Raw genomic sequence first — 27,706 nt, 5'->3', positions numbered from 1 at the left:
GAAACGCTCTCACCGTCACTACTGAAATTACTGGTATGAATACTACATGTGAAACGCTTGCACGTCCTCATGTAAGAGCATACATACATATAACTGAAAAACGTATTCATACATTTGAAACATTTATACAAATATGTGCTTGCATGAGTGTTTCAGATAGATACGTATAAATGTTTCACTTGTATGAATGTAAGCATTTCATATGTGTATATGCCATAGAGGTATGTATGTATGCGTGTGTGTTTCTCATATGTATGTGTAAGTGTTTCAGAAGAGTATGTATGTATGTGTGAGTGTTTCAGTAGTGAGTGTGTGAGCGTTTCAGTAGTGAGTGTAAGAGTGTTTCATAGGTATGTGTGTGAGAGTGTCTCAATTAGTTATGTCCTAAACGGCCCCTCATAATAAATTCTCACCCCTTCCGGACACTTTCACTCAAAAGGAAATGCCAGTAACGACTATCAACATCCCCAGGCAGCATGACTTAGCGCAATGTCGAAATCCTCTCCATTAGTCAAAGGTAAAGCTGTAGGGACCACTATCCACCAGTCCCTATCATGGAATCCGAATATCAGTCTTATTTCCAAAACCCATCAGAGATTATACTTCCTCCGTCAGCTGAGGAAATTTGGGGTATGAATCAGGCAGGCATGACACATTTTTATCGTGCAGCCATCGAAAGCGCGCTCACCTTCTCCATCCTGGGCCCCGTTTCCCGATAACGATGGATCTTCGCTCGTAAGATCATTCTCCCGATGGATCTTTCGAACCATCGATAATTTCTTTGGAGCGTTTCCCGAAACTCCTCTTAACGTGAACGCACATTCGCTGCACTCACGACGATCGTAGGATTGTACCTGTCCACTGACATGGTGCTGAAACGGGCTATGACGCAGGGGGAGACGCAGGAATGTCGGAGGAAAATGGGGTTAAAAAGGGTTAAAATATCTCCCCATCAAGGCAAACCGCAGAGTAGCCTACGAAAAGAATAGATTGCAATAATATGAATGCTAAAGATATTAAAACACAATTGATTAAGCCTAGGCCGACATATATATCAGTCCTAATCCTGAACGCACTGTGCATACATTTATTCACGGCATTTCCCCCCCTGAAATAATTCCATATTACAAAAATCCAAAATAGCTTGTGTGATAACTACATTTATCTTAATGTGCTGATTTTTTAAACATATATTTTGCGCCGACTTTATCTGATTCCGCATAAGGTTGCATTGATTGGCTCTCTAGTAGCCTATAGAATATTTGTAGACATTAAAAATGCAACGTTCCATTCATACATTATCATTCAGACGCGGCTATTGCTGACCCGATTAGGAGAGCTTGGATCCTGCCCATATTGTTGGGCAGGATGAAGTAGGATAGGCAGGGTTCGAGTTTTGATTCCATCTCTGTGGGGGTCTCTTAAAGTTGTTGACGGGGGGGGAGACCGTACCGGCCTTGCGCTGAATTTTTTTGAGTTTGAGGGGGGGGGGGGGATAGGACGTAAATATGGGCTATTATGACACGGCTCTTCTCAATAGAGTGGCGAAGTCACGCCCCTTCCGGTAGGGCTCATGGGACCTATGAGATCGAAAAATATGAATGGGTGTCAATGGAGAGAAAATAATTATTTTCTGGTCCCGGTCCATATGCCCTGGATTACACATATGTTGTTTGTGGATTTAAAGGATAATTTTTCATGCAAAGAGTTCGACCGTTTATTGTGCAATTGTTCAGATAAAGGCTGTAGAGAAAACACAACGAGAAAGACTACACGGCTCGTATGTGACGTCACGCTCCCTGCGACTGGCGTGGAGAAGACCGACAATCTTCCCATCGGCATAACTGAAACTCTGCACGTGCCCCGATTTATAATGGTTTTCACCTCTTTCGATGCTTTTATCCTCCCCTTGGAAAAAGCGGTGAAGTGGGGCAGAGAGATCGCCATCTCTGTGCCGAGTTCCAAGGGCGGGTGTGGTGACGTATATCATATGCGTCTAGAGCAGCGAAGAGCTGTAGTTCACAAAGCGGCCTCACATAAAACCTAAAATTATCAAACTTCTTCACGAACATTTTTAGTTTTCTTTGCATGAAAAATTATCATTTAAATCCACAAACAACATATGTGTAATCCAGGGCATATAAAGACTGGGACCAGAAAATAATTATTTTCTCTCCATTGACACCCATTCATATTTTTCGATCTCATAGGTCCCATGAGCCCTACCGGAAGAGGCGTGACTTCGCCACTCTATGCCGTGGAACGCTCCGTTCACTTGCATGGGCCCTTCACAACAACGCCAGCTTCTTCGGTTGCTAAGCGACGTCAACGTCTTTGGCTAACTATTTCTCTGATCAACACTATAGTACGTATGGTAAGTTGGTAACAAATAAATTGTAAAAAAACACCTTTCGAAGTTATTTTTTCGTTTGGCAAGTAGCCGCTCATTATCGAAAATAAATAATAAATTATCGAAGCACCTCCGTTTCGAGTCGGTGTCCGGTTCGCCCTGTCTGGGCTTATTTTCCCGATAATGACCGGCGTTCTATTATCCCACTTAACGTCAATATTACTCAGCATGTGGAAGGGAAAATAGCTTTATTTGTATAATTACAATATTATGCGGCTGTATTTTCCGAGACCCCCAAAGATATTTGAGTTTACTGCTTTCATGGGAGCCAGACCTCTCTTTATGGGAGCTCAGCTCCCACTGCCTCCCACCTAACTCGAACCCTGGCTATAGGACTTTCTACACTGCCGAGCCGGTTCGGTCGCAGCTTATTGGCACGCCCGGCGATTTCACCTTCTTATCTCAAGTTTCCTGTGTAAAACCGAGGGGGTCAAATCCCCCGTTCGTCACGGTGCGGGATTTCTTGGTTCGCTGGGGAAGGCGAGGCTGTGCACGGAGTCTCTGACCTCTTTAGAATAATTTGTATTATTGCATACTCCCGAATGTTTTCATTTTTTTATGAATGAAGACACCCGCATGCAATAATGAGTTCACTCTATAGTAGGCTAACGATGCTCTTAGCGTCCTACGAGTACCCTGGAGCACTCGTTAGCTACGAGCGTTTTCAAGACGTTCGTTACCAACGATGCTTTCGGGAAATGGTGTGAAAACTGTACGATGCTCGTACGACCCACTCTGCGATCCACTTAGGCTAACGATGCTTTTCGGGAAACGGGGCCAGGTCTGGTATGCTATACCAGCAGGACAAACAACAGCTTGGGAGGGTAGTACGCAGGGCCTTTAAAATCATTGGCTGTATCTGACTGCCTACCATATAGGCTCGCACTATGATGACACCAGAATTTCCAGGAAAGCTAGAAAGATCATCTCTGACCCCTCTCATCCAGCACACCACTTATTCACACTCTTACCATCAGGGAGGAGATACAGAAGCATCACAAGTAAAACATCACGATTTAGGGATAGTAGGCTACCTATCAGCTATACGCCACTTGAACAAGCACTAAGCACTTTACGGTCTTTATGGTCTACCTCACATTGCAGTTTTTGCACTATTGTACTGTACTTTACTGCTGCAATTCTCTGCGAACCATGCATTGTGTGTTTTTTACGTGTGTCAAGTGTTGTACTCCTTGTTATTTATGTGCCGTTTTTGGCTTTTTGTCTTGTTATGTTGTGTTGTTATTGTTGCTGTGTGATACATGTGAGCATACCAAAACACATTCCTTTCAATTGTATTTTCTCTATTGTTGAAATGGCTATAATAAACTTGATACTTTAATTGGAACTAATGCTCCAAACCTGATACATGGGAGGTTGTTAATAGATGGGGGCCCCTATGCAGTTAGAAAACGATTTTGGTGGGTGGTATATAGGAGATGGAACTGGCAATGTAAGGAGTGTTACTGTGAATAGGATTTCAGTGGCAAGGCTGGAAGAGCTTCTGATCTCCCAGTACAATCAGGATTTTAATGAAATTGCAACACTAGAGATCAGGCGCGTCGTTAGACGGGCATTCGAGGCAATAGCCCCGGATCTTTTGGGAATAGCCCCGGATCGCTGCACTCAAAAAAATAATACTGCACGTTACTTAATTCAATCAGTGCAGCATTTTTACACTTAAAAATATTGAGTTGATATGAAAGCTCTCAAATCAGTTCCACAAAACATGAGTAATGAGTAAATCCAAGTAATATTTTTAAGTACATTTGAATGAATTGACTTGGCTCAATTACCACATAAATTGAGTAAATGTAACTGAAATTATGTGTTAACCATATGGAAAACCTGAGTAGAAATCACTAATCAAATTCAGTTAATATAATTGAATCCAAGTAATATTTTTAAGTACATCTGAATGAATTGACTTGGCTCAATTGCCACATAAATTGAGTAAATGTAACTGAAATTATGTGTTAACCATATGGAAAACCTGAGTAGAAATCACTAATCAAATTCAGTTAATATAATTGAAAAACATTTGTAGGAGATAACTGCAAATTTGCTTAAAAAATGTGTTTTACCAACAGACTTTTTAATTTTATTAATATGATATATTATATATTTGAGGATATTTACTATAAACCAAAATGGACAAGAGCTCACAAAACATGAAAGCTTTATTTTAAAACATTTTTCCAAATTTTTAACATTTCCAACAGATTTATTTAACATATTAACAGCCAACTGCACTGTTGATGGGAGGGTTGAACTGCTTCAAAACTCTAAATAAAAAAATGAAGCCTTATGCCTCACAGGAATGATTAAAAAAGAAAAGAAAAGAAAAGACATAAATGCAAAATGGAAATTTCACAGACTGATCTCAGACTGTTCACAGAACACAGACTGGAATGGAATTGCAACTATATCAGCACAATGTTTTTCAGTCTTTGCACCTTTGTTGACAGGTTTCCAGCATCGACTTCAACAAGCATCTTTTGAAAAACTTCAAAAGTGTACTTTAGAGTGTTGGGGTACTTCAGGTCCAAGGCATAAGTTAGCCCAAGCAAGTAGCAGCAGGCTCTGCTGAGATCCCCAAGGTGGTTGAGTACGATGGAACCCTCAATGATGATCCATACATCCCTGACTTGTCCATTTTCATTGCGCACAACGTACAGAGCCATCATCTCTGCTGCCAGCTCTTCTTCCACATTGATGGCTGAATCATCAGAAGTCTGTGGACATTGTAAAGCAAAGTGGTTAGAGCAGGCAGAATATCACCAGAATAAAATAAATTACCATACAACATAAATAGGATATACAATATGTTTAAGTTTTCTATTATTTTGACTAGCTTACAACAAATTGGAATGATATCAACAGACTCATGCAAATAACAATGATGATAACTAGAACATTTCCTCTGAGAAATTTTGATAGGGCCACGGGAGCTACGGCCGGTTTTGCCATCTTTGTCAACATGGGAATCAAACCCACAACCTTAAGATCAAGACAGAGCTGATCACACAGACATAATCATCTTTCTACAAGCACTGATATGAGAAGCTGTAGGCTAATCATATTAAGTTACCTGTGTGTGTGTGTGTGTGTGTGTGTGTGTGTGTGTGTGTGTGTGTGTGTGTGTGTGTGTGTGTGTGTGTGTGTGTGTGTGTGTGTGTGTGTGTGTGTGTGTGTAATCACATAAAGTTACCTGTGTGCTGGTGTTCGTTGTGTCTGTGCGTGTCTTTAATCACATAAGTGTGTGTGTGTGCGGGGGAGTGTGGGAAAGGACTGCGCGCATGTGTATGTGTATGTGTATGGGATAATGTGTAGTTTGGAGGTTGTTATGGAGAATTACTCCCAACAGGATAAAATGGAACTGTCATAAACTGTATGGAGAACAGTGAAAGCCATTTCTTTTCATTGCACTCACCTCAAATTCCTTGATTAAGGCACCCACATCTTCTCCCAAGTGATCAATTAGACACCTGACGACAACTACTCTAGTTTTCTCAATGGGAATTCCACTCTGTTAAGAAAAAAAAAAAAACTAAACAGTTGGCAAAAATACAGCAGTCACTTTCTATTAAAATGTATCATGAGAATGATAATAAAGACAGCATGAGGTATGTGATCTTGTGTTGAATGTTTGAGTACAGAGATAGTTAAAAAACAGTGGTGACAACACAGGTGGGGGAAAGAATTACCGGTATATAAACAGGGGAGCAAACTAAAATACCTGGAGTACAATATTCATCTCTGCACGATGCCTCTGTCCAGCAGCACCTTTCTTGGCTTGGTAGATACCAAGCAGTTTAGGGGTGTAGTGGTCCAACATGGACATGAATTTGGCCTCAAGATTTACAGTGGCAATTCGATGGAACTCAGCGTTGACCTGAAAAAAGCAGAAAAACACAAACAGGGACAGAGCACAGTTTACATACTTAGATTTAAACAAGCTGCCCAAGTAAGGTGCATTTGTGGTAAACTGTGTTGTTTTTTTTCTAACCTGTGGTGCATCAAACGGGGCAGGCCACCTTTCTTTGATCTCGGTGATGCTCAGTTGAAGACTGACGACATCCTTTCTTCTATGAGCAAAAGTGTTGGACATCAATGCACTGACAGTCACCCTCTCCTTCTTTAATTCAGACAGGATTTTGAGTCGTTGTTGCTCTTGTTGTTCACTGTTTTCTCCTGATGGATAATGTGGGAGATACATCACTTCCCCTTTGCGTGCTTTTTTTACATTTTGGGCTGGTTTCCTCTCACCAGGACGCTTGTTTTTAAGAGAATTGCATGTAACTTCAGGAAATCCAAGATTTCTTAACTTGGACCTATAATTCCCCATTTTGTACTTTAGGGAGTACATCCATCCAATCCACCCGTTGCGACTTCCAGGTTCCGTTAGACATGGGTGTTTTTGGACCAAGGCTTCTGCAATCTGTCCAACCTGAAGGCCTGTGGGATAGGCTGTGCAGAGTTCTTCAAGGGAAGTGATCGAATCCAAAGGAATAGCTTTAAAGAGACTTTATTTGTATAAAGTATTTTCGGTATGGTAAACTGATACTCTGAAGCAAAGAGAGATTGAAGATGTATTCTAAACACGTGCCGAGCGACTCCCAGCTGATCAATAGACCTAACCCCTGTCCAAGAGAGCTACCGGGAGTTTCTGAAAACAATCTGGATCTGTAAGCTGTTATGGTCAGAACAGCGCGGTCCGGAAGTAGTGGGGGTGGAGCCGATGTGAGATAACTCTCGGGTTTATCGCCTGGTCTGTGATGCTGCCTTCTGTGGCTAAAGTATTTATTACAGCCTTTAGTAAGGTCTTGCTCCCCTTGTGGCTATGTATGGTATTTACGGCTTATATGTTTGGTCCTGCATCATTGGGTCTATGTGTGGGTAGCTTAGATTCTTAAAATACGTAACAGCTGTGTAACTGTACATGTAATCTGCCAGCTTCTCCATTATTTCAGACTTGACCCGGGTGTTGTTGAGGACAGTGCCATCTTTCAAAAACTGTTCATTCGCATTCCTGAGTACTGCCTCTGCTGCAACTGAAAAAGGTGGAATCTCAACTTCACTTGGCCACATTGCTCTACCAGTGTCTTGTGATGACAGTGATGATGTATCTGACTGGTAGTCTGCAGAAGCAGAGGATGACTGTGAAGACAACATTCTTGAAGTGGAACTGGAAATGTCACTCGCATCGTCTGCAACTTCCACATTTTCAGTCTCTGGTGTGGTCAATGTGAGCACTACGGATGGAATAATGACCACTTTTATTGTCCCCTTATGTTTAACCTCGTTTGGTGAATGAATGGTGAAGAAATCCCCAAAGTCTTCATCCAAGTAATGAAGGGTGAATTCTTCATGGATCTGAAAAGTGTCTTTCACAGTCTCATGCAATTGCTCCACTGTATTTGGGACCCCAGATGACAGTGTGAGCTTCTCACTATGATGATCAATGATCACTTTCACAACAACAGGGTCCATCTGTACAAAAAAAAATACAGTTTAGTCTTTTAACTGACCTAATACTGGACAATAATGTGTAATTTCAAACTGACCATGCGTTTCCCTCCCACCCAGTATGGTGCCAGGGGGTATGTATCACTAAGTTGCTGTATGTTCAACAGTGTCACCTTCCCAGAGTGCTCTTCATAATACCAGCTGTTGAGCAACTTAACAATGAAATTTAGATCACTGTCTACAATCACAATTTGTGAAATCTCCACAAAATTGGGCAGACCACCAGTAGACCCATGAGGCAGAATCATCCCAACTGCATATCTGGTTCCATGATATGACAGTGCATTTGTCAGCTCCACTGTGGTTTGTGTTGGGTATACTTGTTTAAAAGACTCCTGAATGTCCTCATGCAGCAATGCCAATGGAATATTGGTTACTTTACTCACACACAATGAAGGTTTCACAGCATCAGCATGTAAATGATATGCTACCATCATCTGGTGCTTTGTGGTGAGAGAAAGTAGAATGTTTCTGAAACAGTTTGCGTGTCTGACAACGTGTTTGAAAAAACTATGCTTCGCCTCGAAGCGCATGGTCCAGACACAAACCAAAGGTCCAAAGCATTTTATCAGGTCTGGATAATGTTCCAAAAAATGGAACTTAGGAGTTAACTTAAAGTCAGGAAAGACTTCCAATAGTCTGTGGCGATGTTCAGAAATCAATTTATTGAGATAACTAATACTGTCCTCTGTATGAATAGGGGATACCATGAGTTCAGTAATGTCTTTTAAAGTCAAGAGGACTTGCCATGCAGGTTCATCGAGTGGCACCTTTGCACCAATTATAAATGGTAATAATCTTAGTAATGTCCAATTCTCATGTGCGTTTCCGCCGATAGATCTGCGAGAAGAAAGATTAAGTCACTTTGTGTTTTTTGCGCGAGGTCCCGAGTGGATTGCAAATTTCAAAATCATCCACATAAAAGATGAGTGAAATTCTTAGCTCTCCATCTCTATGAAATTCATTTAATTTAAAATGTTGACCATCTTTAAAGGATGAAAGGTGTGACCCACTGCCTGAATGTCTTGTCAGTATATTATTTACAATATCTTTATTGTTTAGCAATTGCTGTAAAGATTGTAAGATGAGCACGTATTGAAAGGTAGCACTGTCGAGTGGATCTAATACATATTCAACTGGCTGAATAAAACTGAAGTTTTCTTTAAAGTATTTACCCCTCTGGTACTTAGAATGAAAAGGACCATCAGGACCAAAGGCTTTAGTTAGAGGATTACAGAGTTGTACTTTTTCTACTAACTCACTAATAACACTTTCGTCAACAGTGCAGTTATTCTTTGCCAGAATGTTTCTCACTAAATTTGGAATGTATTGAGATGACGATGCACATATAAACTGGAGCTGTTCCACCAAGTCATCTAAACATTTACCTGTGACATTATAAATGCTTTCTAACTTTAACAAGAGAGAACCAATTATTTCCTCATATGCACCGGTTTGTTCTTCGCAATCCAAATCTGCAGTATGATCGAACTCAACATCATCAATTGATTCCAGTGAGGAAGTATGGCTTCCATTCTGTTGAACACTGGTAGAAAGTTTTACAATCACATCAGCCTTGAAGTCATCACACGAGTGAGATTGGTGCTTTCGACTTCTGTGAGTAGCATAAGTGCCATATATGTTTGTTTTAAACTCACAGCCATCAAACACACACACTATTGTTTCTAGCCTTTTAAGATGAGAATTGATGTGATGAAAATAATCTTTAGTATTTGGAAATTTGGAGTCACAGATTTTACATTTGAAGGCTATCACATCTTGTTGACTTTCAGTTTCCTCTGATTTGTGAGCTCTGGTCAAGTATGAACACAGGCTACTCCAAGTTTTAAAGGAACATGAACAGTTCAAATGAATACAGGGCAGCAAATGTCCACAGCCAAAGTGTCCATGTCTCAGTCTATAGTGTTTAAGAAGTCCCCCCTTTGATGATGCCACAAATTTGCAGAGCTTGCATTGCCATTCCATTAACGGTTACCTTTGTTAAATGGGGGGCAGCAGTAGCTCACAGGGAAAGGATCTTGCAACAAGCTGGTGGTGGTCTGGGTTCAAGTGTGCATTTCTGCGGCTCCAACAGTCATGCACTGTAACGTACAGAAAAAAAACTCAGTGAGCACAATGAAAATCTCAGACAGCAAGCTGAGAGTTATAGTCAATATTTATAACTTTAAAAAATTAGGTATGCTTTGCTACTATTACAGTTTTTCTCAGTCGCTTTGGGGCATTTCTCACATCACTATTAAGATTTGCACAAAAGTTTATGCATTTCTCTAAACAATTTGTTCAAACTGCAAAACCTAGTGGATAACCTGCAAAAGCGTGTCACTTGCTCAAAATGGATAGTTCATTCCTCAAAAGCAAGTATTCATGTCAATGAAAGTGTCAGTGTCGTCAAAATGAAAAGTCCTGACACCATTGTCTTGAACAAGATAGTCAAATGGCTTTGTCATGCTTTCATTATGACAGTTTACTCTGTAAATGTTTTCCAATGCAAAAGGGTCAGATCTTGGTGACACTACCTTAAAACAGCACTATATACTATTTACACAGCCATTTGAAAACTACAGTACACTTGCACATTACTGTATTTAGTGAGGTAACTGACAACAAGACACTGAATATGTATGTTTCACATTTTTACTGCATATGCTCTTTGCAATTGTAATTTGTTCACAGCATTGTGCAAAAGAAAAAAATACACCCTTATTTACAACAAACGTAAATTCCCTTTGGGTAGAGCTGTGCACAACTGTAAACAATATTGCAGTACATATTGGAACAGATGGTTTGACAACTAGTTCAACATTTTTGCATGTAATGACTCAAGCAATGAAATGAGGACTATTAGTTTTATAGGGAATGACTATTCAGCCTACACAAGTATAGTTCATTTTCACTGACATGACATAAGCAAATGATAATGTTATAAAACAACAGAGAATTGTATGAAAGCAATTGATGCATGGACAAACCATTTGGAATTTGTTCGAAGGAATGAGAAACTGCTACAATGATGTGCACAAATGACTAAATGTTGTGGAGGTTGAACAAACTGTTGTGCAAATCTTAATAGTGATGTGAAAAATTTACCAAAGCGACTGAGAAAAACTGTAAAGAAAAACAACTTACCTCTCCACTCTTCTTAAACAGTTGTTTTCAATTCTGTAAAGCAGATTTTGAAAATATGATGAATGCATGATAAAACTCATAACCCCATGCCATTTAATTCCATAACAACCAAACATACAAGTCACTATGAATTGCACGACGATAAGCATGTGGCAACTTATCTTTGCCATTACATTCCTTATTTCTCTGCTGATCAACACTAGGAATGGTAACAAATACATTGTAAAAAGACACACTGTGTTAAGTTATTTTTTCGTTTTGGCAAGTAGCCGTGTAATTCGCTCCATGCACAATATGGCGACCGTTGGCGTTCTGATCTGAGTAAACGCGCGAGCACTTACGGTCTAAACATCTGCAGCCCTTTGCACCAATAGAACGTAAGTTCCAACTTAAGGCCAATATATGCTCTGTTTTAGACGTAACGCGTAAGCACGTAAGATACATAACCCCCCCTTGCGCGGTAAAATACCCCCCCTTACGTGCTTAAGTGCGTCGCCCAAAATTCCTGACTATGCGACTAAAGGCCGATTTAGGGTCGTTTTAGACGCAGAGACGTAAGCACGTAATTTACACAAGGGACTTGTTTTAGACAAGTTTTGATTTACGGTTCCTTTACGGTTCCTTAAGGATTGCGCGTGTTGCAAGGGGATTCTCCGGCAGAACAGTAGGGGGAGCATCGAACGAATCTGTGGGCGTGGAAGTGGAAATCGCTGGCTTGTTTATATTTATGCACTTCCAGTATTTTCGACGAGAGTAGCAGTAGCTAAGTTTAGGTTAGCGGTCTTTTTCCACACTCTGAACGATGTTAAGGTTGCTGTAAAACCGGAAATGTGAGACTCCTGAAATGATGTGGTTAGCTGGCCAATATCAGTCTTTGCGAGCTGCGTAGGGCCGTAGTGTTTTAGTCGCATAGTCAGGAATTTTGGGCGACGCACTTAAGCACGTAAGGGGGGGAATTTTACCGCGCAAGGGGGGGTTATGTATCTTACGTGCTTACGCGTTACGTCTAAAACAGAGCATATATCGGCCTTAAAACACTACGGCCCTACGCAGCTCGCAAAGACTGTGATTGGCCAGCTAACCACATAATTTCAGGAGTCTCACATTTCCGGTTTTACAGCAACCTTAACATCGTTCAGAGTGTGGAAAAAGACCGCTAACCTAAACTTAGCTACTGCTACTCTCGTCGAAAATACTGGAAGTGCATAAATATAAACAAGCCAGCGATTTCCACTTCCACGCCCACAGATTCATTCGTTGCTCCCCCTACTGTTCTGCCGGAGAATCCCCTTGCAACACGCACAATCCTTAAGGAACCGTAAATCAAAACTTGTCTAAAACAAGTCCCTTGTGTAAATTACGTGCTTACGTCTCTGCGTCTAAAACGACCCTAAATCGGCCTTTAGGCTATGATGGACGTAAATTGCCCCTACGTTCGACTTTACACTCTACTAAAAAAATAGCAGTTGCACCAAGCAGATAGTTTCAACGTAACGCTAAGTTCTAACTTATATTTTACACCTCCCCACTAGTTGGTGTAAGTTCCATCTTATGCGATAAAGACCGTTAAATACGTTAAAAGATGGCTATTCGTTTCAGGGGCACTCCATGGTATAATTTTCTAAATGCCCTGTCCATAACAACAATACAATTCCTTCTATTTTCTTAATCCTACAACATTTGGCTAAAATGATTGTAATACCTCATAAGATAGGTAATGCACTTGATCTAGATGCAATTTGATGTATCTCACTACCTACGTTAACTAACGTTAGCTGCACAAGCTAAGCTAGCTAGTGTGTATATAAAAGACAGCCTGGCGGCAGTGCATTTCTTTTAAGAAATTGTAAGTTTTTAATTTTACATTTATGTGTTACAAAGGGAATTCTCCTCTCTCCCTCTGCATAGCGAAGTTTATTCTTCTTATAAATCTCATACCACTTTCAAAATTATGATTGGCATCGCACCTCATGGTGCAGCCAACAGCTAACCGCAGCATGAAGGAGCTAGCGTGGCAGGATAACCAAACAAAACTCTACAGACGCTTGCCTCACGGATGTAATACCAAATGAAAAGACGCGGTCCGAACCACAAACTCACAACCAACTGATATTTCATGCTTATGTCTGGCTTCTGTGACTAAGAAGGCTTATCGTCAAATATGCATTTGTACAGAATTACTTACGGTCAGGTTGAAGGTCAGTTCAATCGGCTGTGCCGTGCCCGTCGTCAGTATGGCCATTCCCGCCCGCTTTCTCAGAATATCCCAAACCGTCAAGGAAGGAATGACGTCAGTTCCGCTCTGTTTACTTGATTTTTTTAAGTTGTTAGTTTCGTCACCAATATAATTGAGTTGACTTCTTTAATAATTGCACTTATTAAAACTAATTGATATTTGTAGTGTATTCTCAAAAAAAAAATTGAAATGTACACATATTATTACAAATGATTTAAACCATGTAATTTGTGAGTCAAGTATTCATTTATTTTGGTGAAGTAAACTTAATGTTTATATGGATATTTTACAGAAATATTCATGCTGGAAGTATAGGCTACTCATGAATTTTGATGTAGTCAACTCAAATACTCTTAATGATGATATTCAACATTTTTATTAAGTATGCATATCTAAATATTATTGTCACATTTACTGGCTCCCTGAATCATTTTTTAGAGTGTGTGCTATGAAAAAAAAAAAAAACATAATGCTGAAAATAGCCCCGTATAGTTTACCTCTTTGTGGTTGAATTACCAGCAACCACAGATGCAACATTGTAGCGAGTGAAAACCGCAAAATTCTGACGTGTCCCATGCAGATTTAGAATAATTTGTTGCAAAATGTTGCAAATTCAACATCGGTATTCTTTCTTCTCTGCATAGCGCATCTCGTCGATAATGCTGTTATGTGCTGCTAGCCTTTTAGTGAGATCAAAGAGTGTTGAGAAGGACAGTAATAAAATATCTTTGGTAAGATAATAATAATAATAATAATACATTTAATTTAGAGGCGCCTTTCAAGACACCCAAGGTCACCTTACAGAGCATATAGTCATTCAAAACTATGTAAAACAGACTAGGAATAAAAGGAAAACAGAGGTTAAACATGAAGAATAATAATAATTAATAGCACTCAAAGACGCCTAAAGTGAAGGGGGGACCTCACTAACCACCACCAATATGTAGCACCCACTTGGGTGATGCACGGCAGCCAATCGGTGCCAGAACGCTCACTACACACCAGCTTGAGGTGGAGAGTTAGGGATGAGGTGGAGAGTGAGGGAAAAGAACATTTAAACACTATCGACCATATTTAAACACTATCGATCACATTTAAACAATATCGACCACATTTAAACACTATCGACCATATTTAAACACTATGGACCACATGTAAACCCTATCGACCACATGTAAACACTATCGCCCACATTTAAACACTATCACCCACATTTAAACACTATGGACCACACGTAAACCCTATCGACCACATTTAAACACTATCGCCCACATTTAAACACTATCGCCCACATTTAAACACTATGGACCACATTTAAACACTATGGACCACATGTAAACCCTATCGACCACATGTAAACCCTATCGACCATATATAAACACTATCGACCACATTTAAACATGTAAACCCTATCGACCACATTAAAAAAAAAAAAAAAAAAAAACTATCGACCACAATTAAACACTATCGACCACATTTAAACATGTAAACCCTATCGACCACATTTAAACACTGGAAGATGGATATAAGAGAGACCCGCAGTGAATTCAACCCGATCCACTTGACATCGGGTAGGTGCATGACAGTTTGGTTTGAAATGTGCTGGGGACAGAGACGCATTCCGAAGTGCATTTTCAGTAGTGCTGGGTACAATGAGGATGCACTCTTTTTTCTCTCTTTAGTGCCGGTAAAAGCCCGCGCTATTGAAGTTTAACGGTACCGTACCGTTAAACTTCAATAGTGCAGGCTTTTATTTGTTTCTATCACTGAACTTTTGAACAAAACTCTTGCTCAGCAACGATGGGAAATACTATCAAATGTATTATTTAAACCAGTATGAATATTACAGTACATGTATACCAGGCAATCGAATAACGCACACACACACACACGCACGCACGCGGAGTGGTAATCGGGAGAGTTGGGAGAATGAGAATTCCCTGTGGGCCGCCGTTAACGGTTCGGGGCCGCCGGGTCAACGGAGCAACCAATTCGATATTGCCTATACTATAGGGGACAATTGAGCGCCCCCTCCCGATGTGGTACAGCCCAGGTCGGCCTTGAACTGCGATTGGTCAGAAAGACGTAACAGCTGATGACAACATTGAACTCTCATGTGGCTATAACAGAGTGGCACAGTGTTACGGTGTCCAACAAACATAAAATCAGCAGCCTTTGGACAACCCAACATAAAGGGGAGGGAGGTGGGGTTTCTCCGGGTGCCGGCTCATGTGGGTGTGAAAGGGAACGAGGAGGCGGATGAGGAGGCAAAGAAGGCGGTGAAGGAGGAAACAGTGCAAATTCATTTGCAATATCGGGCACCCGAGTACATGGAAAAAATAAACAGGGCTCTAAAAGAAAGGTGGCAAAAATCTTGGGAGAAGGAAAGGAAGGGAAGGGCGTACTTTTCAATACAGGAAAATGTAAATAAAGATAGGTGCACTTTTAGGTGCATAAGAAAAGATGATGTAGCAATCACAAGACTGAGGCTTGGACACTGTGGGCTGAGGAGTGGGCTGGCTCTGATTGGCAAACACCCAGATGGCAGGTGTGAGTGTGGAGAAAGAGAGACTGTAAAACATGAACTTCTCCAGTGTGGGCGTTATCCAGGCAAAGGAGGACTCTGTACCGGAGGCTTGGATCAGCTGGGGAATCAGTTTTTAATATGCGCACCCTTTTAAATCTGGATTCAGTGGATAAAACAAAGGAATTGATGGACTACCTTCACATCATTGGAGTATATATGTGGGTCTATGGTCTCGTAGTTCAACCCAGTCGCCAAGAAAAACCGTTGACGGTGTACGTTTCCATGAACACTGGAACACTGGATACGTAGCATTTCAACGTAAAATAGCGTGTTATACCTACAGTATCCACGCGTGCCGCTGTGGAGGGGGGGGGGAACATGTAAGTTGAGGGGGGGACGGACGACACGTTTGTAGGGGGGGGGAACACGTTTGTTGAGGGGGGGGGGGGGGGGGGGGGGGACACGTTTGTTGAGGGGGGGGACACGCTCGACAACGAGAGTTGGTTTTTATTGAAAACTCAACAACGAGAGTTGGTTTTTATTGAACGAGACTTCAACACGGAACAGCTGCCCGAAACGATGGTCACGTCACTCTCGGTGACGGTGTCGACAACAATGAACACACGAACAATGAACATGTTAATAGAACAACACACAACCACATAACATCCCGAACCCATAAACCCACTTAATCCTAACAACAAAACAAGTTAACAAAAGCCCCTTTTGTCAACTGCCAAAGCCAATTCCCAGAGTCCCCCGCGGCTCCGGAACACGGCGTCCACACCCGTGGTCGCCACAATATATATATTTTTTCATTTTACATTCCCCTCTGCCTTGGAGCAAAGCGTGACCCTGAAAACGTTTTCTTCTCCATTCGAAATGAATGGGGGAATAGCACCAACAGGGGGCCATACGTTCTCCTAGCATTTGGTGAAATTGTTACGTAGCCTATATTAATCTTTATTATCTGAATGGGAAATGCAATATTTTAGGACAGATACACCATTAAACGCGTTTCTAATGACATTTCTAGCGAGGAATGTACATTTTCCTTACATAATCTTCAGTCAGTGAATGTGTATGATCTTTATTAATCTTTATTATCTGAATGGGAAATGCAATATTTTAGGACCGATTCACCGTTAAACGTGTATCTAATAACATTTCTAGCGAGAAATATACTTTTTACTTGCATAATCTTCAGTCAGTGATTGTGTCTGATCTTTAGTTTTATAGTTATTAGGAAGATTTTATCGGCTCGCTCGCATGTTTCAACGACGTCTGGTTGTTAGGGACGCTGCTTTCGCTAAACTAGCAGCTCACGTGTTTCCTGCATTTGTGTTATTAAACCGTTACTTTATGTAACTTTTAATGATCATCTTGTTAAAAAAACGTTTATCTGAGAGCCAACCCAATCGCCAAAAGCATACGTTGACAGTGTACGTTTCGTGAACACTGGATTACGTCGCATTTCAACATAAAATAGCGTGTTATACACACACACACACGCACGCACACGCACGCACACGCACACACACACGCACACGGTGCATTTCGCTGCTAAAACAACAACAAAAAAATATTCCCTCAAATATTATTACTTTCAAAACATTGGCCAAAATGGCCAATAATATCAGTTTTATTTGGGATGCTTCTAGGACATTTTGGGTGGATTTTGAATGGTATGTGGGCAGCAAGTTTTTTGCAGGACCTGGCAACCCTGGCTGTTTCCCAATGTCAAGGAAGCATGCTCAACGGCCGCCCTTTTAAGGACGCTACGTCATAGAACGCCGACAAGCACTGTTCCAATGTTGAGGACATTCGAAAGCCGCGCCATTTTTGCGTCCTTTGTTTTTGAGAATTCCGAGATTTTTCAAGGATGCATCGCTGCATCCTAGACGAGCCAAAACTACCCACAATCCTCTGCGTTCACTGGGCGGGTTATTGAAAATGACAGAGCAGTACACGTTCAAACGAAGTGAAGTTATATTAGTTTTCAGAAATATTTTGTGCCGTATTGCTTTTTATAGATTCATCATGTTAATGCAAATAATCAAGCCTAAAGACCTGTGCCACTTTTCAAACGTTTTTGCAACTTAATGATACGTTGCTATATTTTGCATGGACGTAGCTGGTGTTAAACACCACTGTCACCAATGTCAATTTACTCGCTCACAAGATTACATTATTTATGTATACCTATTTATGTTTGTGTTGAATCGTTTTTTTTAGGGTCAGCCCAGCAAACGGAGGCTTTTGTGCGCCTTAGGGTGGCGCACAAACATTTGTTTACCGGTGGAAGGGATAGTGCCACTATCCAATGTTGTAAAATTAATGCACAACCGATCATTTGCAATGTTTGTAATTTTTAATGAACGTATATAATTGTATTTTATATGATATACGTATGTGTTCAAAGCACTGGTAGATTGTAGGCATATATGAATGAATGAATCAGATCAGTTAAATAATATATCCAAATAAATACACGTTTATCATCTCTTTCTTTGTATTTTTCCCCCTGCATAATAGTAATCAACCGTACTGTAAATGTGATGCATGAATTAAGTTCTCAGACAATTTCACTTAGTTTTATAAAAATTGAATGGATTTTCCTTTTAATAAAGACAATTCGATCAACCACAACAAAGCTTTTGTGACTTCCCCAAAGAGGCTCCATGCGAAGGAGACATGACCGCATTCATAACAGACAAAAGTCAAATAAATATCGATCAGCTTGATTGCTGCCATGTTTTATTCATAAGCGCACATGTGTTTACAAGCGGACACGCAGTATTAAAAAGCGGAAGCGGAAGCGCTTCCACACTACCAAGTCGTTCCCAAAGTCCGACGTTACAAACGCTAGGAAGCACTCGAGCTAGCACTCTAGTCTCATCTCCATAGGACGCGACTAGCAAGGACGCGTCCTAGCAAGGCTGCAGCCTTCACTTTGGGAAACAGCCCCTGCGCTGTTGCCCGAGGTACAGAAATGCTCCGGAACAGATCTGGATCCACCATCCCCCCCCCCCCCCCCTAAATAAATACTATTGCAGAATAAAGAATAAATTCATGCATTATCATTAAACTTGAACATTTGTTTTTACAGTAGAGTGGTGGAGGGATGACGTATGTTGGCCAACCCGGAAGTTAGCGTCGCCCTGGGTTCCCTTGACAAAAAGCCAACGGGTTTTTCCATTGGATTTTGGATTATTGCAGAAAAAATTAGCATCTTTGAAGCACCTCCTCAAAAACTGAAAATAAATAAATAAATAAAAAGAACCGTGCTCCAAAGAACGAAATGTAAACAAATGCATTCTGAATGGGAGTGTTTCTCCGATTTTTCCATGCTACACAGAACGAAATGTAAACCCATGCAAATAAAGACTTCATGGTCATAATAATTAAAATATCATTAATCTCCTGAGTGTGTTGGGTGGTATTCTATTTTTTTCAACGGGGCTGCATCCAGTCACTTGACCGTCATGGTTGCTATGGTGGTTGCTATCGACCGCCCCCTCTAATCCTTACATGGCTCTAAAAACCACGCGGCAAAGGAGCTGCCGTCAATTGTGTTGTTTTTGTCGTAAACTGGGGTCCGACGGTTAAAAAATAGACAGATATTCCGAGGTATCCTTAAAAGGCACCTTGGATGTTTTTATTTTCTGCAGTTTAGACTTCTTCTATAACCTATTTTTGAAAGCAAAACACCAAGTTCATTGATTTAACGAGGCAGGGTAATTTGAAACAATTTATTGAATAAATATTTGTGAGAGGTCATTCCTTCTCCTGAGTTTGCTTCCTATTTATGTCTAGTGTACACCCCTACTGTCCAAAAGCATCCCCCCCCCTCCCCATATGGATTTGGAGAGTTGTTGCCACGTCCCAGTGGTGGAAGTATCATATAATATGAAAGAGGGCATTCAATTATACTACAATGATCAATTAGGAGGCCGAAGCCCTAAAGGAAGTGATGCAATAGGTGACTGAGTCGAGAACATTTGAGTAAACTGTACCTTGGGGTCTCTTATATATCAAAGGAGGTTTCAAAGGACGCATACGCTTCAACCTGTGGCTCCAGCCCTACAGGAAATGACTCAGCAAGTGCTCCATCTCGTTGCACCTCACCCAGCGGCTCGCTTCCAAGATTTTGGCCTGAAGTTCTTCCCAGACCTACCCTAACAGTCCAACATGCATATCTGAGAATCAGGCCTCTCTTCAATAATGACAAAAAGTTATGAGAGAAATACACATTAACTTTTTGTTATCTCATAAGCGGCGTGGTGCCGGCTCCTTTTGACCTTTTGACCCCAGACTTCAAAGACAGGGTTGCCAGGTCCTGCCTGCAAAAAACGTCCTGCCCACATACCGTTCAAAATCCACCCAAAATGTCCTAGAAGCGGCCCAAGTTGTTGTTTTAGCAGCGAAATGCATTGTGTGTGTGTGTGTGTGTGTGTGTGTGTGTGCGTGTGTGTGTGCGTGTGTATGTGTGCTTAACACGCTATTTTATGTTGAAATGCGACGTAATCCAGTGTTCACGAAAACGTACACTGTCAACGTATGCTTTTGGCGACTGGGTTGGCTCTCAGATAAACGTGTTTCTAAGATGATATTGTAGCGTCACAGGGTTTGGGAGGAAGGGGCGGGCCTTCTGAGAGGGGGTTCCGGGGGTTTCCTTCCGGGCGGGAGTTTTGGTTGTTGTAGTTTTCCGGTGGAGCTGTGCCTGCCTGTCCGATTGTGGAATCCAATAAACCTGCTATCAAGCTTACTTCGCTCACTACCTCGCCTGTGGTTATTACAATATCATTAAAAGTTACATAAAGTAACGGTTTAATAACACAAACGCAGGAAACACGTGAGCTGCTAGTTTAGCGAAAGCAGCGTCCCTAGCAACCTGACGTCGTTGAAACATGCGAGCGAGCCGATGAAATCTTCCTAATAACTATAAAACTAAAGATCAGACACAATCACTGACTGAAGATTATGCAAGTAAAAAGAATATTTCTCGCTAGAAATGTTATTAGAAACACGTTTAACGGTGAATTGGTCCTAAAATATTGCATTTCCCATTCAGAAAATAAAGATTAATAAAGATCATACACATTCACTGACTGAAGATTATGCAAGGAAAATGTACATTTCTCGCTAGAAATGTCATTAGAAACACGTTTAATGGTGTATCTGTCCTAAAATATTGCATTTCCCATTCAGATAATAACGATTAATATGGCTACGTAACAATTTCACCAAATGCTAGGAGAACATATCGCCCCCTGTTGGTGCTATTCCCCCATTCATTTCGAATGGAGAAGAAAGCGTGTTCAGGGTGACGCTTTGCTCGAGCAAAGCGTCACCCTGAACACGCCTTGCGATGTGGACAGACGTATCTATACCGCCCCCGCTGCTCAGATTCTCCGGCCAATCTCACGCTCCATAGTACCCTCACTCGCGAACAAGACCCCGAGGTACTTGAACTCCTTCACTTGGGCTAAGGACTCATTTCCTACCCGGAGTAAGCAATCCACCGGTTTCCTGCTAAGAGTCATGGCCTCAGATTTAGCGGTGCTGATCCTCATCCCAGCCGCTTCACACTCGGCCGCCAGCCGATCCAGTGAGTGCTGAAGGTCACAGGCCGATGATCCAATGAGGACCACATCATCTGCAAAAAGCAGTGACGAGATCCTCAGACCACCGAACTGCAACCCCTCCCCACCACGACTACGCCTCGATATCCTGTCCATGTATATCACAAACAGGATTGGTGACAAGGCGCAGCACTGGCGGAGACCAGCACCCACTGAGAACGAAACTGACTGGCTGCCGAGGACGCGAACACAGCTCTCGCTTTGGGAGTACAGAGATTGGATGGCCCTGAGGAGAGACCCCCTTACCCCATACTCCCGCAGCACCTCCCACAGTTTCTCCCGGGGGCCCGGTCATACGCCTTCTCCAGATCCACAAAACACATGTAGACCGGATGGGCATACTTCCAGGCCCCCTCCAGGATCCTTGCGAGAGTGAAGAGATGGGCCCCCTTTCCCGATAACGATGGATCTTCGCTCGTAAGATCATTCTCCCGATGGATCTTTCGAACCATCGATAATTTCTTTGTCGCGTTTCTCGAAACTCTTGACATGAACGCGCGTGCACTGCGCTAACGACGTCGTAGGATTGTAACTGTCTACTGACACGGGGCTGAAATGGGCTCTGTAGGAGGGGGAGACCCAGGAATGTCGCAGGAAAATTGTGTTAAAAAGGGTTAAAATATCTCCCCATCAAGGACAACAGCAGAGTAGCCTCCGAAAAAAATAGACTGCAATTATATGAATGCTAAAGACATATAAACACAATTGATTAGGCTTAAGCCGACATATATCAGTCCTAAACCTGAATGCACTGCGTTTCACGGCATTTTAATTCGTCTCTGAACATAGGCCTATATAGTGCAAGGGACAATGCAGTACGTCAGTGCAAATAAGGCTGGGAGAGAGAGAGAGAGAGAGAGAGAGAGAGAGAGAGAGGCCGAGGCGTCCCCGGAGTCGCCTTGTTGCGATCAATACCCGAATCCGGGACAACTTTGACCCCCTCGAGGTCTACACTGACGCGGCAGTCATACAGCGCTACAGGCTGCCCAGGGAGGCCATCAGACAGCTGCTTGGGGCGATCAGGCAAGACCTCAGACGTGCTACAAGGAGGAGCTTTGCGCTCACACCGCAAGTGCAGCTCTTGGCCGCCCTCCGATTCTACGCCACAGGGAGCTTCCTGCAGGTGGTAGGAGATGGCCAGGGCCTGTGCAAGACGTCAGTGTGCAGATCGGTCCAGGCAGTGACATACAGCCTCCTTCGTCTCGTACCGCGACATGTCCGTTTCCACAGCAGAGACGAGATGGGTGCGACCAAAGATAACTTTTTTCGGTCGTTCCGCATCCCACAAGTGGCCGGAGTCGTGGATGGAACTTTGATTCCAATTCTCACGCCCCACGTTGATGGCCACGTCTACATCTGTCGGAAGGGATATGCCGCTGTCAACTGCCAGGTGGTGTGCGACCATCAGGGCATCATCCTGGAAGTCGTAGCGAGATGGCCTGGAAGCACTCACGACTCCTTCGTGTTCCGCGAGTCCTCCATCGGACGGCTGGCTGCAGCCTCCAGGGGAGAGTGGCGGCTCCTCGGAGACAGTGGCTATCCGCTTAGGCCTCACCTGTTCACGCCAGTGGCTAACCCGGGAGACGTCCACGAGGAACAGTACAACGAAGCCCACCGTCTGGCCCGGTGCATTGTCGAGCGCACGATCGGCAGGTGGAAGTTGCGCTTCCGATGCCTCCACAAGTCCGGCGGAGGGCTCCAGTTTGCGCCAGCCAAGTCGTGCGCTGTGACCTGCGTGACAGCAATGTTGCACAACATTGCAGCCAAGGCTGGGGTGGCATTGGGTGAACCGGACGAGGACGAGGACGAGGAAGATCCGTTTCGGGACGGCCTCCCGGATTACGCTGCTGGTTTGGAATCACGCCGAAGAGTGATCGCGGCTTTTTTTTAACCCCCCCCCCCCCCCCCCCCATGTCACTAAACATCCCCGTCAACGTGACCAATCCCCCCCATATCCCAGCCTTTTGCCTGCTCCTTTTGCCTTTAAATTTTTTTTTTTGCCATTATTTTCTTTTTTTTTCTTTCATTTCTTTCATTCATTATTTTGTTTAATTTTTAATTTTTTGGGTTATTTTAGGCTATGTTTTATGAGTAGCCTATGTCACAGTCTGCACAAATCCTCCCACTTTCTCTCACACATTTTGAGTGCCCTGCCTGCGCAAACGTTTTCTGGACTGCCCGTTTTATTTTGGCCATTTTAACATCTTTATTAATCATTTAATTAATAATATTTATTAATCACCAAACTAAGAACATAAAGACGCAATGCCTTTTAATAAAACGCATCCAATACACGGAATGTCCGATGGTGACGCCACTGAGGCTATAGTAGGCTAACGATGCTCTTAGCGTCCTACGAGTACCTACGAGTACCCCTGGAGTACTCGTTAGTTACAAGCATTTTCACGACGTTCGTTACCAACGATGCTTTCGGGAAACGCGGTGAAAACTCTACGATGCCCTTACGACGCACTTCACGATCCACTTAGGCTAACGACGCTTTCGGGAAACGAGGCCCTGGTCCGTAGTTCCACGTCCGGGGCGAAAACCGCATTGTTCCTCTTCAATCTGAGGTTCGACAATCGGCCGAACCCTCCTTTCCAGCACCTTGAAGTAGACAATATTTCATGTTCAATACATTTCAGGATCAAGTTTGAGATTCAGTTTCAGTATTACTTGTTTTTGAAACCTGACGTGGAGCTGGCACCGCCACCATCATATCTGTCTCATTTATTGCACCCACAGCCACACATAATAGGTCCCTGATACCATGCGGGGTCATTTCAGACTCCTTTGCTTCCTAACACCTTGTGAGTTCCCTGGGTACACCAGCTGATGGGTCTGTGTATATATTGGGCATTTGATTCTCGTTTCAGAAACCAAAATATATAAAAAAACGAGTGGTAATTATTATTTCTGTTTTAACATTCAATAAGTTATATAGGCTACAAGGTGCTTTTCTTATAAAGTCAAAAAGGGGCAAACTAATCTAAAATAATAATTGTTAAACATATAGAGAATCATCGGGGGATTACTTACCATGGTCAGTAAACAATGCGACTGCTATCGCTCAGGGCCCCGTTTCCCGATAATGATGGATCTTCGCTCGTACGATCATTCTCCCGATGGATCTTTCGAACCATCGTAAATTTCTTTGGAGCGTTTCCCGAAACTCCTCTTAACGTGAAAGCGCATTCGCTGCACTCACGACGATCGTAGGATTGTACCTGTCCACTGACATGGTGCTGAAACGGGCTATGACGCAGGGGGAGACGCAGGAATGTCGCAGGAAAATGGGGTTAAAAAGGGTTAAAATATCTCCCCATCAAGGTCAACCGCAGAGTAGCCTACGAAAAGAATAGATTGCAATAATATGCTAAAGATATTAAAACACAATTGATTAAGCCTAGGCCGACATATATATCCTGAACGCACTCTGCATACATTTATTCACGGCATTTCCCCCCCTGAAATAATTCCATATTACAAAAATCCAAAATAGCAAAAAAGCGCGGCTCCTTTCAATGGAAAAGCAAAATCGTTAGGAGCTGTTGCTAGACCTAGAGTTTTACTGGGGCACAGGCCCCCAACTGCCAATACTTTTTTTTTTTACGTGTGCACAATATGAAATAGATGGATACTGAAGGGTATGTACGAGCTTCAAAATCATTGTTACTGTCATACTGTAGGCTATATTAAAGCACTGGTAAAGGTAAAGATTCAAAGATAGATTCATGAGCAGTGTTGGGGGTAACGCGTTAGAACTAACGCGTTAGAGTACTCTTATTCGTTTTTTTCAGTAACGAGTAACCTAACGCGTTAGTTTTGCGAATTCAGTAATCAGTAACTCGTTAATTTCCAAAATAACCACTCGTTACTCCGTTACTTTAAGATTTTCCCTCGATAAGGAAAGTAAAGTCCCGGGTTTTCTGCATTTAGTCAGATGCTGCTGCCCTGCTCCTTGCATCTCTCTCTCTCGCTCTCTTCGTGTGTGTGCGCGCGCACCTGTGTGTGTAAGCTACGTGTGTTACCGCGGCAAGATGGACGAGAAGATAGCCTTAGATTCCTGGAGCTCATTATTTTGAGTTACAGAGCGAAAAGGACAAGAAGAACATAGTGGTCGTTTTGAGCACCTTCTTCTCCTACGTTTCAACCATTACTTTGGTGATAAATAGGCTAAAGGTAGCCTACGTGATTGTTATGAATGTAGGGCTATAGGGTCACACGAACATTTTCAGTTCTTCAATGTTTTTTTTAGTGCCATGCACTGTTCTTTTGTGCAACGCATACGGTTAAATTGAGTTAAATTTCCAATTCTAAAAGGTTGCGTGCCTACCTGTTAAGCACTTTGTTAGGCGCCTGCACTTGTAAAGTGGATAAACTATGTGTGACGCACTGTTCTTTTGTGCGCAGCCAATACGGTAAGCTACATTCTGTTAAAATAATGTTATTCATGGAAGCTGTTCAAATGATCAAAGGATGAATGCCTGTTAAATAAAACGTGCAATATGATGACTTTCCTGTCTTTCCTGTCATTATGCTATAGGTTCATGATTGATTCATAAACAGTCAGCACTGTTGGTGCATCTAAAGGAGGATGTGTGTTGTTGTTGCGCTAGGCGGACACGCACGCACCCCAAACGCATTTTAATTGTTGGTAACGCACGAGTACTCTAACGCGTTTCTTTTATTTATAGGTAACGTAGTAACGTAACGGATTACTTTTAATTGATAGTAACAAAGTAACCTAACGGATTACTTTCAAAAGTAACGATACCCAACACTGTTCATGAGTACCGTACAATGATATTTATTTAAACAAATACACATCTCAAAGATTTACAAATAAGGTAACTGACAAATAAACAAAAAGTCTCTTTATGACCTTCACCTCTTTATCAGGAGAAGTCTACACATCTTTATTTATTTAGAAGCTGTGTGGAAACAGCATAATTTTGCCAGAACGACATGGACTAAAAAGGCAAGAAACAAGGTAGAATTTCTGACTTATGGTGAGGTGGCTCATTGCCACCAATCAACCTGGAAAATGTTATAGAACCATCAAAGCTCTTAAATTAAACTAAATAAGGCCATACACTACTGCACAGAGCCTTTTTAAATGATTATTTATTCACCATTAAGCTGTATCGCCGCGCCTTCATGGTGGCAAAGCGGTCAATAACTTGGCTTTGACTCACTTTGCATCGTTGCTTCTTTTCAATGGACAATGGAGAAAGTTGGTGAAGCCTTCCTTGCCCCATGGTTGACCTAAGCCAGTTGTGGAGCCTTCTCAACACACTGAAAGATCGCTCACAACTACAACTGTTTACAGGAATTGTGAGTGCAATCTGAATTATCTGTGTCAGTGTTGGGAACATTGTTGGATCCAGTATGTTAAAAACACCCTGTATATCCATAATTTCCTTTTTTGTGTTAAGGAAGTTTTTGGCCACTTAAACTTCCTCAAGTTTTGAAGACAGACAATTTTTCATTCATTATTCATTTTCCGCGTGTGTGCGTGCACGCATGGTGTGTGTTTGTGAGTGCTATAAAACTACAGGCTACAGACGCTCAGTATTGAAAAACTGGTGCTAATTATGTGGGCAACATTCTCTAACAGCAATCAAGTTGTCAATGTTTGCGTCAAACAAGTTGAGAATTTGTTGTAACGTTAAAACAGTATTTCCCTTGCTCCAGCCTTCCAGTTTGCTATTTGTGTCCGACGAGTTTAAGAAGAAAACTATTTTGGAAAAAATAAATAATCCAGTGTATAATGGTTGCCAGCCTTTACAGAAACATTAACATTGCAAGCCTTTTACATTGCAATAATATTTTGCAATTTTCGCCAATTTTTATTTCAACAAGTGCTGTCGTGTTTCTGTCAAGCCACGAGGGGTAGTAGCGGGCTAGTCATCATTAGCAACATAGCCTCTTTGGCAAACCAGCTTGAAAACACAACTTTACATTGAATTTCACGCAAAGCAAGACCTTAAATTGGTGACCGGATTAAAGCAGCAATGAAATCAAGTGTGTAAGAGGATTTAAAATCGACATTACAACCCCCAACGTGGTACAAATACAAAGAAAATACAGCTCGATCCCCATTGACTATGGGCGCAGCCATCTTGTTTGCTAGTTGTACAGATCTGCTCGCCCTACTTTGAAAGCGACGAGATACTACGACCGAAAGGGGGCGTGCCTCAGTGAAATGC

General features: G+C 42.1%; 1 long non-coding RNA gene across 1 annotated transcript in view; it reads left to right on the top strand.

The window, feature by feature from the left end:
* The window catches only part of LOC132460771 (uncharacterized), a 182,256-nt gene extending 161,639 nt beyond the window's left edge, over nt 1-20,617 (top strand). The window contains exon 2 of the long non-coding RNA XR_009526427.1: nt 20,539-20,617. This is a non-coding gene — a long non-coding RNA (uncharacterized LOC132460771). The remainder of the gene's footprint in view (nt 1-20,538) is intronic.
* The last annotated feature ends 7,089 nt before the right edge of the window (nt 20,618-27,706 follow it).

This window comes from Gadus macrocephalus, chromosome 7 (assembly GCF_031168955.1).
Source record: "Gadus macrocephalus chromosome 7, ASM3116895v1".
In the NCBI taxonomy this organism is placed as follows: domain Eukaryota; kingdom Metazoa; phylum Chordata; class Actinopteri; order Gadiformes; family Gadidae; genus Gadus; species Gadus macrocephalus.
This window is presented reverse-complemented; position numbering and strand designations above follow the sequence as displayed.